The following is a 16,404-nucleotide window of genomic DNA, read 5'->3' on the forward strand; positions in this document are numbered from 1 at the left end:
GGGCATTATGTGGGGGGGGGCACAGCCTGCATGGGGCGTTATGTGGGGAGGGGCACAGCCTGCATGGAGCGTTATGTGGGGGGGGGGCAGTATCCTGTATGGAGCATTATGTGGGGGGGGGCAGTATCCTGTATGGAGCGTTATGTGGGGGGGGCAGTATCCTGTATGGAGCGTTATGTGGGGGGGGCAGTATCCTGTACGGAGCGTTATGTGGGGGGGGCAGTATCCTGTATGGAGTGTTGTGGGGGGGGGGGCGCAGTATCCTGTATGGATTTTTTTGTGGGGGGGGCCAGTATCCTGTATGGAGCGATTCGCCGGTTTCTGAGCTATTGTAGAATTTACAATAGATATCACTCATGTAATGTAAGAAGTGAAATCCTTGGCATTGTACTATATACATACATATTTCTCTGCTTTATCTGTGCATCATGAATCGTGGTATGTGTTAAAGGGGCCCACAGAGACTCTTTCACCCATCGCCCACAAAAACCTGGAGCCAGCCCTGGGGTAGTGTACATAGCAACTAGGACATGACAGGTTCCCTTTAAAGAAAAGAGGAGTGGCAAAAGTAATGTCTGTGATCCCCATAAATGTTAGGAGAAATTGGTCCCTTGACCCTTCCTTGTTACTCGAAAAAGATGTATAAGGCTGTGTTCACACACGTTTTGTTTTTTTCCGCGGCTAAATCTGCTGACAACTAATCCCTAACAAACCAATGGGGGTAGTGTACATAGCAACTAGGACGTGACAGGTTCCCTTTAAGTAAACTACTTGCAAACAGCCACACTCAAGCAAGCATTTCTGCAATCAGATGATTGGGGTCCGGGGCCACAGAGAATGGCATAGCGAGACCTGTGTAACCCCTGCAGGTTGTGCACCACAAACTATTCATAAAGCAGTTATGCATTTTTTCATCTTTTATTTTACTAAATGAAATTTATGTGGGCTAATGTGAATTGTAAAGCGCTGCAGAATATGTTGGCGCTATATAAATAAAAATTATTATTATGTGTTATATTTTTTGGTAATTGATATTGATGAGGTAGTCTCAACGTAGCTCCACACGTGGTCAAAATTGTTGGTACCCCTCGTTTAATAAAAGAAAAAAAACACAATGGTCACAGAAATAACTTGAATCTGGCAAAAGTAATCATAATAAATTAAAAATATGAGAATGAACAAATGAAAGTCAGTCATTGCTTTTCTACCCTGCTTCCACCGAATTTTAAAACAAAATTAAACTCATGAAAAAGGCCTGGACAGAAATGATGTTGCCCCTGAAAATAATGTGACAAAAGGGACATGTTAAATCAAGTTGTGTCCACTAATTAGCATCACAGGTGTCTACAATCTTGTAATCAGTCGGTGAGCCTGTATATAGGGCTACAGATACTCACTGTGCTGTTTGGTGACATGGTGTGTACCACACTCAACATGGACCAGAGGAAGCAAAGGAAAGAGTTGTCTCAGGAGATTAGAAAGAAAATTATAGACAAGCATGTTAAAGGTAAAGGTTATAAGACCATCTCCAAGCAGCTTGAGGTTCCTGTGACTACAGTTGCACATATTATTCAGAAATTTAAGGTCCATGGCACTGTAGCCAACCTCCCTGGACGTGGCCGCAGGAGGAAAATTAATGACAAATCAAAGATCTGGATAATACGAATGGTAACAAAAGAGCCCAGGATAACTTCTAAAGAGATTAAAGGTGAACTTCAAGCTCAAGGAACATCAGTGTCAAATCGCACCATCCATCGTTGTTTGATCCAAAGTAGACTTCATGGGAGACGACCAATGAGAACACCATTGTTGAAAAAAAAAATCATAAAAAAGCCAGACTGGAATTTGCCAAGCTACATGTTGACAAGCCACAAAGCTTCTGGGAGAATGTCCTATGGACAGATGAGACAAAAATGGAAGTTTTTGGCAAGGCACATCAGCTCTATGTTCACAGATGGAAAAATTGAGCATATCAAGAAAAGAACACTGTCCCTACTGTGAAATATGGAGGAGGCTCTGTTATGTACTGGGGCTGCTTTGCTGCGTCTGGCACAGGGTGTCTTGAATCTGTGCAGGGTACAATGAAATCTCAAGACTATGAAGGGATTCTAGAGAGAAATGTGCTGCCGACTGTCAGACAGCTTGGTCTCAGTCTCAGGTCATGGGTCTTCCAACAGGATAATGACCCAAAACACGCAGCTAAAAACACCCAAGAATGGCCAAGAGGAAAACATTGGACTATTCTGAAGTGGCCTTCTATGAGCCCTGACCTAAATCCTATTGCGCATCTTTGGAAAGAGCTGAAACATACAGTCTGGAAAAGGCAACCTTCAAACACGAGACAACTGGAGAAGTTTGCTCATGAGGAGTGGGCCAAAATACCTGTCGAGAGGTGCAGACGTCTCATTGACAGTTACAGGAATCGTTTGATTGCAGTGATTGCCTCAAAAGGTTGTTCAACAAAATATTAAGTGAAGAAGAACCATCATTTCTGTCCAGGCCGATTTCATTAGTTTAATTTTTTTTTAATTTCTGTGGAAGCAGGGTTGAAAAGCAATGTCTGGCTTTCATTTGTTCATTTTCATAGATTTTTAATTTATTACTTTTGTGAGATTCAAGTTATTTCTGTAACCATTGTGGGTTTTCCTTTCATTAAACGAGGGGTTCCAACAAGTTTGACCAAGTGTGTATATTCTATTTCTTCAGTCAGATAACTTGGGAGGACAGTTTCCATTGCGTCCTATAATTGTGTACTGTTTATTCTAATTCTTCAGTTCTTCTTTCATCCGTGTGGTTTAGCTGAGCAGTCCTTGGTGTTGGCTGAGTGTGGTTTCTTTTGCAGATACTGTAAAAATGTAGGCGGTGTGCTTTCAGGTTAATGTTTCCTCTGATGGGCAAGGTACAAATAGCTGGCATAGCTGCTGTTATGAGGTATGTGAGCCTGGAGCCGCGTCTGTAGAATTGGGTACGGTCTGTCATTTGGTAAAAGCTCTAAGATAGCAGAGACTGTGTAGGCTTCAAGAGAATTGTATCAAACGACCATATCTAGAACTACATACACAAAGACACTTGTGTCCCTTTTTATTCATAGCTTTTTCTTGTACAAATCTAGTCTTTCTCCATAAATATATGAAATCCTCGTTAGCTGTTCTTACTTACTTCTACTTCTTTGAAGGCTTATTGGCTGTCGCTGAGATTTTCTTAATGCAGACTGTGTCTCCCTGTATAGGAAATGTGAATCTGAGATTACACAACGTGGAACAATTGGCTTATGTTTGCGAGCATAGATCTTGCATGTGTACAGTGTTTGTAAAGGAAGAACACCGCACTATGCATATGTGTATGTGCTGAGTTGTTCCATGGCTCGGTTAACACTAGGTAAATATTAACTGCCATGTGTGCTAGGACTGAGCAACCAAATGATTCATGCCATTTATACGCAGCATTGCTTGTGATCCCTTATACATGTGTTTGCTGGTGGTTTTACAAAACGTGACAAAGTTATAGAGTGAAGAAATAACCTATATTTACTCATTAAAGGGCTTGTTCACTATTGGACAACCCCCTTTTAATTGCTCCAATGTCCATGATAAAATAAAAACACTTGATATTTTCCTCCCAGAGCGGTGCTGGCAGAGCGTATTTCCACTCTGACGGAAATCTGAAAGGGAGCAGCCATCATCGGTCACTGATTGGCTGAAGCAGTCACGTGACATGTCTCGTTACAGCCAGGAGATGTGCTCCAACAGAATCCTGAAAGGCTGCAGCACCATCGGCCATTGATTGGCCAAAGCATTCATATGACTTAACAATGTCTCGTAACAGCTGGGAGTGGTCCAAATTAAATAAAAAAAGCGGTCTATAGGGCGCTAAAAGAATGAACACTAGAGGTGAAAAAATTTTTAGGGCTAAAAAATAAATTTAATGAGCCCTTTCCACAATGCATTTCGATAGTAAACTATCTTCCTCAGGTGGTACAAGGGTATGAGCACAAACATAAAATATATATAGACAAAGATTCACAGTGATTGGTTGATACTAATTAGTTAACCTGGGTCCAAACAAAGGAAACCCTTCATGTGCTGGTGCTAAGTGTCCACATTGGTTTCACATAAGCCGTCTTCACATGAATACAAATTATCAAAAACACATTGGATAAGGTACAGAATATGGCAATACATGTTGATAAACAGTTATACAGAAATACATCTGTAGTGCCTACATCAATTTCATAGAAATCACCTACACATAAATACAAAAAATCAAAACATATTAAGTGAGATATAGAATGAAGTGATACATGTTAAAAAGCAGTTATTCAAAACTGCATCATAAAAAAAGAGAAAAAAAACAAAACATTTAAAACATAGCAATAATTCCATTAGAAAGGATAAGGAAATGACCTTAAGAGCTGGTTACATTTTCAAGGGCCAAATTCAGACCCTCAGGGGCCAACGTGCCCAACTTGAAGATCCAAAAACTTTCTTTATTAAAAAGAATAAATTTTTTCACCTCTAGTGTTCATTCTTTTAGCGCCCTATAGACCGCTTTTTTATTTAATTTGACCACTTTCAGTCCCCCTTTGGGGGTTAGCGGCAGGAGCAGCTTCTAGTTAATCATTCTCAAATCCCCCCACTATAAAATTCCCCTTTGGCTGCTCAACTCAGGACCTGCGGTTGGGGGCTGCACTCTCCTAACTTTCAGGACCTGTGGTGATGCACATCTGATCCTGAGTCACGTGATCTGTGGGCGGACACGTGGCCTGCAATTTTGGAACCTGGAAGCGGTGAGCACGAGTGGCGGTCTGCAGCACACGGCACGTGGTGTGCCAAGCTACCTGTACCTTGCGATGAGACATGCCTGCTCCTTCCATCCTCACACTAACACCGGAGTTGTGCAGGGGAGTGGCCTTTTGGCTGTTTCCGTCACATCTACCTATCAGGTCCTTCACATAGCGCGCTTTTTCTCCCTTTCTCTTTTGTAACAGCTGGGAGGCACAGCGATGACACCACAGGAACAGCTCTGCTTCAGGAGATAAAAATCATGTGCTTTTATTTTGCTGGGCACTGTAAGACTATGTGCCCACGATGCGTTTTTCAAGCGTTTATGCTGCGGAATTTCCGCAGCGTAAACGCTTGGTAAACCTTCCCCCATGGTCCCCAATGCAATTCCGCACTTTCAATGCCCGCAGCGTTTATGCTGTTCTCAAAAATCCGCAGCATGTCCATTAATTTTGCGGAAGTGCTGCGTTTTCGCCGCCATTGACTTGCATTAGAACGCGCCAATTCCGCAAGACTGCATCTGTACTTGCGTAATTGGCGCTTTCTAATGTGCGGATGGTACCCGGGTGTGGAGGAGAGGAGAGTCTCATCCACACCCAGGTACCATTAAAAAAAAAGAAGAAAATAAAAAATAAAGATAATATTCACCTTCCGGCGGCACCCGAACTCCTTCTCTTTGCTTGCTGACAGATCGCGCAGGACTGAAGGACCTGCGCTGACGTCAGTCATATGATGGCAGGTCTTTTCAGTACAGCGTACTGCGATCTGCCGGCAGCCAGCACAGGAGCGCTGCAAGCCTGTTTGGGGCCATCGGAAGGTAAGTATTCGTTTATTTTTAACCATTCTCTCGGGTCACACTATAAATCCATGCTGTTTGCATGGATTTATATAGTGTGACCAAGTTGTCAAGTACTTTTCCAAGTGATGCTAAAACCGCTTGGAAAGCGATTGACAACCCGCATGCGGAAATGCATGTGAAGAACGCTTCACATCCGCATGTCCCTGGCAGGAAAAACGCATGTACAATCCGCATGTACAATCCGCATGTGTTTTTTCTGCCAGGGGAGATGCAGAAACGCTCAGGAAAAAATCCTGAGCATTTCTGCATCGTGGGCACATAGCCTAATAACTAGGAAGGAGTTGTTTAGCAATGGACATTACCTTTTAAATTCTCTTTCAGACCTGCTGCTGTCACATTTCATATTTTGCTAGTTCAAAAATATTTCACCAGTTAGGACTACACCGTGAACACATTGCAAAATCAGGTCAAATCATGGTAACAAGTGCTGTTTAAACATGCTTTTTCATGTACTTTGTAACTCTTAATTTAATGAATGACTGAATTGTCAGGACATTGCTGCACAAGTAACATGCGATTACAGAAATGTCACAAGATTACTTATTCTCAATTCCTTCTTTAGTGACACTTAGGCCTGGTCACACCTAGCATTGTGGTATGGCTTTCAGAAAGGAAGATGGGATAATTAAATTTACTCCAGATTTAGCTGGTGGTGTGGCTTGGTTCTGTTCTATGAACAAAAAAGCAGAATTAATCTTAAAGACTGACATTTTACTATTCTGACACCAACTGCTCCCAATGAGTTAGTAAATTCAAGGGTCCATTGAATTTCTGTCAGTGTTTGTCATTTTACCAGAGAAAAATGCATAGCATGCTGTGCTACTAGTCTGGTAAAGTATCCCCATTAGGGTATGTGCCCATGATCCGGAGCCACTGCGGAATAGCCGCGCGGCTTCCGCCCTCATTATACAAATGAGCAGTGTGTTTGTTTGTTTTTTTGTTTTTTTTCACATGTGGATGGACTTTCCTCATGAAGGTTAGGTCTATGGGGAAAGTCCACATGTGGACCCCCAAGAGAAATTGACATCCTGCGATCTGGAAAGACGAGCCGTATGTCCGTGTCCGCGGATGAGCTGCAGGTGAACAGAGACGCACAGTGGACTTAGGATTTCGATTTCTACAAATCCCAACCACTATGCTGTAACATCTGGACGCTGCATAAACAGCTTCAAACCCGCAGCGGCTTCTCATCGTGGGAACATACCTTAGGTCTGTCTGGGTGTCTCTTATGTCCATCATTTCTGATCCTAAGGCTCCGTTCCCCCGATCAGTATTTGGTGAGTTTCTGATGTTGCAGATTTTCTGCACCATTTCTCCATCTATTAATTAAATTAGGTTACCTGCCTTTTTTCAATTGCGTTTTTGAGTACATTTTTTTTTACATGCGTTTTTATCACGTTTTTGATGCCATATTTTTTGTTTCTTGTTGATATGTCCTGTTTTAAACAATGCTGCTTTCTTTGATTCTTCCTGCTAATTGGCTTTGGGAAAACTTTGATACCCATGTGCTGATTATAAGCATTTTTGTTGCGTCTCCACCATGGAAACACACTAAAAATGCATTTGCATTTTTACTTGCAGATTTTCTGCATCTAACTCATGGGAAAAATCTGTACATAAAACTGTGTACTCGCAAGAGAAATTGACGTGTAAGGCTGTGTGCCCACGATGCATTTTTTAAGCGTTTCCGCATCGGCAGAAACGCTTAAAAAACGCATGGTAGAAGGCCTGCCATGTTCCCCAATGATAATCCGCATGTGCTGTGCACATGCTGCGGAAATTTCCGCTGCAGATTATCATTGCGGAAAAATACGCAGCACTACCAATTATTTTGCTTAAGTGCTGCGTTTTTGCCGCCATTGACTTGCATTAGATCGCATGGATTACGCATCACTGTATATGTACATGCGGAATCCAAGCGTTCTAATGTGCGGATGGTACCCAGGTCTAGAGGAGAGGAGACTCTCCTCCGGACCCCGGTACCATAGAAACTGTAAAAAAAAGAATAAAAAATAAATGTTATATTTGCCTTCTGGCGGCCCCCGATGCGCTCCTCCTCGCATGCCGGCAGTTTGCGATGGACTGAAGGACCTGCGCTGACGTCATAGCCATGTGACGGGTCACACGACGCTGACGTCGGCAGGTCCTTCAGTGTACCGCTGCCGGCACGGGAGAACTGAGGGAAGCAAGACACCGGGGCCATCAGAGGGTAAGTATATTTTTTATTTTTTGACATTCTCTCAGTCACAGTATATAAATCCATGCCGTTTGCATGGATTTATATAGTGTGACCAAGTTGATAAGCACTTTCCAAGTGATGCTAAAATCGCTTGGAAAGCGCTTGTCAACCCACATGCGGAAATGCACGTGAAGAATGCTTCACATCCGCATGTCCCTGGCAGGAAAAACGCATGTACAATCCGCATGCGTTTTTTTTTCTGCCAGGGAGATGCAGAAACGCTTAGGAAAAAATCCGGAGCATTTCTGCATCGTGGGCACATAGCCTTACAGATATAAAACACAGATGGCAGGGCCCGTATGAGATTTCTATAAACCCCATCCACTTTGCTGGAACTGTAAGATCCTGCGTTTTTGACACAGCAAAAATATGCAGCATCAAAAGCCCAACAAAAACGCATCGTGGGCACACAACCTAAAACTGCAGAGTGAAAGTTTCCTAAGGCTGAGTGCCCACAATGCGGATTTAATGCGTTTCCGCGGCGGCATTTCCGCCTCGGAAATGCATTAAAATCGCTTGGTAAGAGGTCTGAGATGTGCTGTGCACATGCTGCGGAAATTTCCGCTGCAAATTATCAATGCGGAAAAATCTGCAGCACAACCAATTTCACAGCGAAATCGCGCCCATTGACTTGCATTGAACCGCATAATATCTGCATGTATACATGCGGATGTTATGTGGTTTAATGCACGGATGGTACCCGGGTCTGGAGAAGAGGAGACTCTCGTCCAACCCGGGTGCCATGGTACCTGGCACAACCTGCGGTGACGTCATTTAGTCAGCTGATGGGTCACGCGACTGCTGACGTCAGCGGTCAGGTGATGGTCGCGTGACCATCAGCTGACTAAATGACGTCACCACAGGTCCTGCCAGTGCACCGCGAGACGAGGAGAGAGGACGCTGCCGGGAGGAGACCGGGGGCCGCCGGAAAGGTGAATATAAAGTTTTTTTTTTTTTTTACTTTAGATGCAGCATTTGATAGTTGAAATTTCCTCTAAGTTGGTCACACAATATAAATCCATGCCAGTTGCATGCATTTATATTGTGTGACCAACCTGTCAAGCTCTTTTCCAAGTGATGCTTGGAAAAAATGCTTGAAAAAAACGCATGCATAAACGCATCTAAAAACGCTGAAAAAAACGCATGTAAAATCCACATGCGTTTTTTTCTGCCAAGGAGATGCAGAAATGCTCAGGAAATTTCTGCATCTTGGGCACATAGCCTAATACACATTTGAACCTAGCTGAAGTTCTGCAGACACTAGTAATAGATTGAAATGATCAGTTGACATGTATGCTGGCCTAAACTTGCACATCAGATTAAAAATACTTTTCCTCAATTTCCTCAGAAGATTTTTCACCAGTTACAGCATGTTAAACTGCCAAATCATGGAATAGTGGCTGCAGAGGGAAGTAAAACTACTTAATTTTTTTTTTACATTTCTCCTCACCTTTGTGGAGATATTAGTTTGTAAAGTTTGTTATAATTTATGATAATCCCAATTGGGCATTACCAGAGATTCTTCTTCTCTAGGAGTGTGTACTTCTTCCTCTGCATGTAGCTGTCCAATCATAAGAAGAATTCATGCATGGGGGGAAAAAGAACATGCCCCCCCCCCCAGAAATTCAGAAGAATATGCTTTCTTCTATTAGATATTATGATAGAAAGCTCTGATATAATTTTGACCACTGTCAATAATTGTACTCTTATAGGGACAAGGGTCATCAGTCAGTTTTCTCTTACAATTTTAATATGTTTGTCTACCAAAAAAAATCTCTTTTTAAGAAAAATACTCAGTAAAAGTTACTTTTTAAATCCGCAATTTTGCTATTTTCTGACAAAACTATTTGTGTGGATATTGGAAGAGGTCCTGAGGGATCTTTACTATGCTTTGGCATCTCTATATATTTTTTGCTTAATTGTGCAAAACTCCCACTCCTCAGTTTCCATGACTCTGACTCCACAGCCCTGCTCATATGGAAGTTGAAAGTATAATGTCACTCAGGTCTGCTGAATTCTACACAGTAGATACAGATATCAGGTGTCACACTCGCCAGTAGGGCACATGGTTCGTGGACCCACTGTGCCACAGGGCTCGGCTTGCCTAGGAGGGGTGTAGCTAAGTGGCTACCTGGTGTTCACTGGAGCTCCTGATGGTGGAGTCGGGCTTGAGATGCTGGTAGCCGTCAGGTACCACTGCTAGGCAGTCCACGGTACTGCAGCTGCTGATCCCAGAGGTCGGGTTCACTGGACGGGAACACTGGAGCGGAGTCACAGACAGGAAGGATTTGAAGACTGACTGTACGAACAACGTAGACTTCGGGGATAAGTACTCGCTCAGACACACAGGTCTCGGGAAACTGTTCAGGTACCGCAGAAGCTGCTTCGAGGATCAGGTTCCGCGCGGAGCTGCTACTGGGTCACGTATAAACCAGGGCTGTGGAGTCTGTAAGCCAAACCTCGAACTCCTCAATTTCCATGACACCAACTCCCACTCCATGACCACTACTCCGACTCCCTCATACATGGCTCATGTTTAAGTGATAAATTTACTGTAGCACAGATTCATCTCAGCTAAAAGTCTAGACCCTTAGATCAGAAACAGGACAGACATTTATAGGACATTTCATAACTTTCCAAAATTCTTATGAAAAAATATTCCCCACAAACTGCATTGAACTACTGCACCCAATTTATTATATATTTTAGGAGTCGGAGTTGGTCCATTTTATACCGACTCCACCAAAATGGGCTCCGACTCCACAGCCTTGGTATAAACTACACAGGACTACAGGTACAGCAGGATAGGGAAAGAACTGTATTAAACTAAGGACGAGGGACCAGGCAACATACAGTTGTGTACACACACTATCGCTAAACTAAAGGGGTTGCACAGGCACCTCCCTAATGGGGAGGGTGCCTTTTATATAAGATTCCTCCCAGCTATTGGCTGGTCCTGGGTAGAAAGAAGTGGAGGAAAAAGGGAAAGAGAGCGCTACCTGAGCGTAGTAAGTAGAGACTGGAAATTTTAAAAGAATATAAAATCTTTTATGCTCACCTGAGCAAGTTGTGCTTATAGGCACAACTCTATTTGAGGAATTTGTCCGTTATTAGGGTTCTCAGACCACGGTTTGCAGCTCTTCCATAGACGGTGGGAGTATATTTGTCCTACCCGACAGCCACCACGTGAACAAATTGAGACAAATGACGACAAATGTACATCCATGTCCCTTATGTGTATTCACGGTTTTATGTTTTTTTAATAAACCTACAAATATTAATCCCTGGTGGAATATCCTCCATGTGATTGCACCACAATTGGAAGATTCAACAATTTTTTGCTTACTCTTTAATCCACGGGAGCGCCTCCAGAATCCATTTGTCTCAAGCTATTGGCTGAGGCATCTTTGCAGATGCGGGCCACTGCTTTAAAATCAGGAGAGCTCGTGCGCACTAGGCGCACCACCGGAAATCATTGCAGTGTGCACAGGAGGAGGAAGAGCGCAATGATGCTGCAGCCAGGGCGTTGAGTATGTCAGCGTCCACGCATGTAGAGAGCACAGAAGCCGGCAATGGTCATTACAAAACGGCTGACAATCATTACATATCACAGGAGAAGAATTGCCTTCTTAACTTCTGGTTGCCCCAAAGACAAATCTCTGATAACGCTAACTTCGATTTATCGTAAATTCTAACCTAATCTTCACAGGTTAATATCTCTGTAACAAAGGAGAAATTAAAGAAAAATACCACTTTTACACTATTCCATAATGTGGCCAGTTTAAAGCTGTGTGCCCACTGTGCGGTTTTTAAGTATTTCCGCAGCTGCAATTCTGCCGCAGAAACGCTTAAAAAAAACGCTTGGTAGAAGGTCTGCAATGTTCCCCAATTATAATCCTGCGGATTATCATTGCGGAGAAATCCACAGCACTACCAATTATTTTGCGAAAGCGCGGCTTTTTTGCCGCCATTGACTTGCATTGAATTGCTTAATATCCGCATGACCACATGTGCACATGCGGATATTATGCGATTCAATGCGCGGATGGTACCCGGGTCTGGAGAAGAGGAGACTCTCCTCCAGACCCGGGTACCATAGTATCTGTAAAAAAAAAAAAAAAAAAAAAAAAAAAAAAAGGACATTATACTCACCTTCTGATGGCCCCCGGTCTCCTTAGTGATGCGGCTGGCGATGGTCTAAAAGGACCTTCCATGACGTCATTTAGTCATGTGAAGGGGTCACGCAACCGCTGACGTCGGCAGTCACGTGACCTGTCACATGACTAAATGATGTAATGGAAGGTCCTTTTACACTACAGCGAGCTGCCGGGGAGACCGGAGAAGGAGACTGGGGGCCATCGGTAGGTAAGTATAATGTTTTTTATATTTTGCCATTTTTATTCTTTTATTTAACTAACTTGGTCACACTATATAAAATCCATGCCGGTTGCATGGATTTATAGTGTGTGACCAAGTTGTCAAGCTCTTTTACAAGTGATGCTAAAATCGCTTGGAAAGTGCTTGTCAACCCGCATGCGAAATCGCATGTGCAAAATGAAGAAACGCTCAGGAAAAATCCAGAGCATTTCTGCATCGTGGGCACATAGCCTAACACGTTCAAACAGGTGAAAGATCCTTCTGTTAGCCCACCTAGGTGTAATGATTCCATGGGTGTCAACATGTCACCTCATGTATGGTAGATGTGTGAGTGGAGAATTTAGCAATATTTTGCACCTGTGCTATCTCAGCATTCTATCAGTGGGGTCTTATGCATCTTAAATTATATTGGAATTGTCAACAGGTATTAGGAAAAAATCGGCTACACTTACCATCACCCATGGCAGCACCCACAGAGAGAGGAGATCCGCCCTACAAGGACAGCAAACTTACAGAATAAAAGGGCCGAGCGTCTCCAATGCATGAGTGTTTCCTGTCCTTGGAGGGGGAACCTACACCTGGAGTTCATCCATGGGACAGTTAGATTCTTACCGAAGCCCTGGCCCTGTTGTCATGTGAAGTGATTTGATACTGCTGCTTCCGGAGCAAGTGGGTCCTGGAAGCGCCCAGCAGTTCCCAGGGGGAAATCAGTTAAAGTGCATAGGAATGCCAGCATGGTTAGTTCATACCGTTGTGCTCAAAAGTTTACATACCCCGGCAGAATTTTTCCTTTCTTGGCCTTGTTTCAGAGAATATGAATGATAACAAAAAAAATTTTTCTCCACTCATGGTTATTGGTTGGGTGAAGCCATGTATGGTCAAACTACTGTGATTTCTCTTTTTAAATCTTAATGACAACCAAAAACACCAAATGACGCTCATCAAAAGTTCACATATCCTGGTGATTTTGGCCTGATAACATGCACAGAATTTGACACAAATGGGTTTGAACGGCTACTAAAGGTAACATCCTCACCTGTGACCTGTTTGCTTGTAATCTATGTGTGTTCATAAAAACTGAGTGAGTTTCTGTTATCCAGACAGACTCTTGCATCTTTCATCCAGCCACTGACGTTTCTGGATTGTGAGTCATGGGGAAAGCAAAAGAATTGTTAACGGATCTACGGGAAAAGGTAGTTGAACTGTATAACACAGGAAAGGGATACAAAAAAAATATCCAAGGAATTGATAATGCCTGTCAGCAACGTTCAAGCTGTGATTAACAAATGGAAAATCAGGAGCTCTGTAAAAACCAAACCACGGTCAGGTAGACCAACGAAAATTCCGGCCACAACTGCCAGGAAAATTGTTTGGGATGCAACGAAAAACCCACAAATAATATCAGCTGAAATTCAGGACTCTATGAAAACTAGTGGTGTGGCTGTTTTAAGATGCACAATAAGGAGGCACTTGAAGAAAAATGGGCAGCATGGTTGAGTCGCCAGAAGAAAGCCATTACTGCGCAAATGACGCAAAGTATCTCGCCTACAATAGTCCAAACAGCACAGAGACAAGCCTCAAAACTTCTGGAACAAAGGTAATTTGGATTGATGAGCTCAAAATTGAACTTTTTGGCCACAACCATAAACGAAACGTTACATTTGGAGAGAGGTCAACAAGGCCTATGATGAAAGGAACACCATTCCTACAGTAAAGCATGGAGGTGGATCGCTGATGTTTTGGGGATGTGTGAGCTACAAAGGCACAGGAAACTTGGTAACAGTTGAAAGAAAGATGAATGCAGCACATTATCAGCAAATACTGAAGGCAAATTTGCACTCATCAGCCCAGAAGCTGCTCATAGGACGTACCTGGACGTTCTAACATGACAACGATCCAAAACACAAGGCCAAGTCGACCTGTCATTGGTTACAGCAGAACAAAGTGAAGGTTCTGGAGTGGCCATCTCAGTCTCCTGACCTCAATATCATTGAGCCACTCTGGGGAGATCTCAAGCACGCAGTTCATGCTAGACAGCCCTGAAATTTACAGTAACTGGAGGCTTTTTGCCCAAAAGAATGGGCAGCTTTACCATCTGAGAAATTAAAGAACCTCACCCACAACTACCACAAAAGACTTCAAGCTGTCATTGATGTTAGAGGGGGCAATACATGGTATTAAGACCTGGGGTACATGAACTTTTGATGAGGGTCATTTGGATGTTTATTGTTGTCCATTAAGATTTAAAAGGAGAAAACACAGTAGTTTTGACAATAAATGGCTTCACCCAACCAATAACCATGAGTGGAGAAAAAGTTTTTTTGTTATTCATATCCTCTGAAATAAGGCCAGGAAAGGAAAAATTCTGCCAGGGTATGTAAACTTTTGAGTACAACTGTATATCTGCAGGCTGCCTCGTCATTATGGGTATGGTCATGCAAGGGGCACGCCGGATTAGGAAGGCATGCCGTGATGATGAGCATGCGTGTGACATCAGGAGCGCCAAAATTGAGGATTCAACTTGTTGGATACTGCCGGGGAGGCGCCCAATTTGAAACCATGTGCTGTGAATCGTGAGGCTTTGTACTGTACATAATAGCAGCAGTCAGCTCAGCATGAGAGGAGCCCGGCAGAAAGCCTTACAAGCCCTCTCCACCCGCAGTGTCAAAAAAGTTGGATTGTGCCAGTAAGATGGATGAATCCACAGCATCCAGAGGAATTCATTCAGAAGAAATGATTCCTCCTTCTAATCCGGTCTCTAAACTGCTCCTGAGTAGAAATGAGCGAATGTTTAAATATTCGGTTCGAATTGCGATTGCAGAATTTGCAATATTCGCCAATTTATTAGTCGAATATTCGCCAAACATTACCGAACGCCATAGGATTCAATGGGAGGCAAAAACAAACGCATACACAACACCTTCAAACGGGCCCAAAAGCTGGCAAAACACATCAAATTAGGGGCAGACACCAGGAAAGTGCCATCAATTGACCCAGAGTACAAGTACTATAATTATTATTACAGCGACATTTATTCCGTGGAGCTTTACATGTACCAGTCAATGACACTTTTTCACAAGAGGAGAGAGGACCCTGCCCGCGAGGGCGCACAAGCAATCTGCAATGGATGGAAGGGTGAGGATACAGTAGGTCAGGGTACAGCTAGTCGTGCCTCGGTATGCTGGAGCAAGGGTTACCGCAGACTGTACGCTTGTCACAAGAAGTGGGTCTTCAGCTTCCTTTTCAAGGTTTCCACGGTAGGCGACAGTCTGATGTGTTGGGGTACAGAGTTACACAGTAGGGGAGATGCACGGATAAATCTTGTATGCGATTGTGGCAAGAAGAGCTAAACGGGAAGTAGAGAAGGAGACAGCAGCAAGTGGAAAGGGTTTGGATCTGACGTCTGAAGGACGGATCAGAGTCAAGCTTGCAGGACTGGGAGAGTGGGCAGCCATTGACTTTGATGGATAGGTCAGTTGGGAGGGGGGGGGATAATGAGATGGTGGAAGGATGATTCATTCGGTTTTATCCATGTTAAGTTTTACAAATCTAGCAGAGAAGAAAGATGAAGCCGAGAACACACATTGTGGGATTCTGGTTAGTAATAAGGTGATATCAGGTCCAGAGAGGTCTGTGTGTCATCAGCATAGAGGTGATACTGAAAGCCGTGAGACTGAGCTGTCCCAGGCCAAAAGTGTAGATAGAGAAGAGCAAGGGTCCTAGAACTGAACCTTGGTGGACACCGACACATAGGGGGTGAGATGAGGAGGTGATGTGTGAGTGGGAGACACTGAATCTCCAGTTCATTAGGTATGAAGAGATCCAAGATAGGGCCAAATCGGTGATGCTGAGACAGCGGTACACTTTGTAGATGAGGGCCAGAAAAAACGTGCTGCAGTAGCTGACAAGCGCTGCATCAAGTGGCCTCTGCTCCTCTTCCTCCACCTTAACATCACACACAGTACACTCCTCGGAGGTGGCACCCCAATTACACATGTTTTCACCTGCGTCACAACTCTCCAACCGCCCAACTGACTGTGGGGAAACCACAGATGGGCGAGTATGCAGAGCTGTTCACACATTCTATTCAGGGGCATCAGAAGTCTGATCCAAAACTTCACAGACTCAAGAGGGAGAAAGCAAGTGTA

The 16,404-nt window shown here is 43.6% G+C and overlaps 1 protein-coding gene across 3 annotated transcripts in view; it reads left to right on the top strand.

The window, feature by feature from the left end:
- Window positions 1-16,404, top strand: part of PHACTR4 (phosphatase and actin regulator 4) — a 162,586-nt gene that overhangs the window by 17,924 nt on the left and 128,258 nt on the right. Inside the window, exon 1 of one of the 3 annotated variants that reach the window (XM_073666211.1) lies at window positions 2,872-2,931. The exons of the other annotated variants lie outside the window; for them this stretch is intronic. The gene's annotated coding sequence lies outside the window, so the exon portion shown is untranslated. Of the gene's footprint in view, window positions 1-2,871; window positions 2,932-16,404 lie in introns of those variants that run through there. 3 annotated transcript variants of the gene reach the window in all.

Source organism: Phyllobates terribilis, unplaced genomic scaffold (assembly GCF_046119375.1).
Source record: "Phyllobates terribilis strain yellow unplaced genomic scaffold, ASM4611937v1 Scaffold_2__4_contigs__length_985480577, whole genome shotgun sequence".
Classification (NCBI taxonomy): Eukaryota; Metazoa; Chordata; class Amphibia; order Anura; family Dendrobatidae; genus Phyllobates; species Phyllobates terribilis.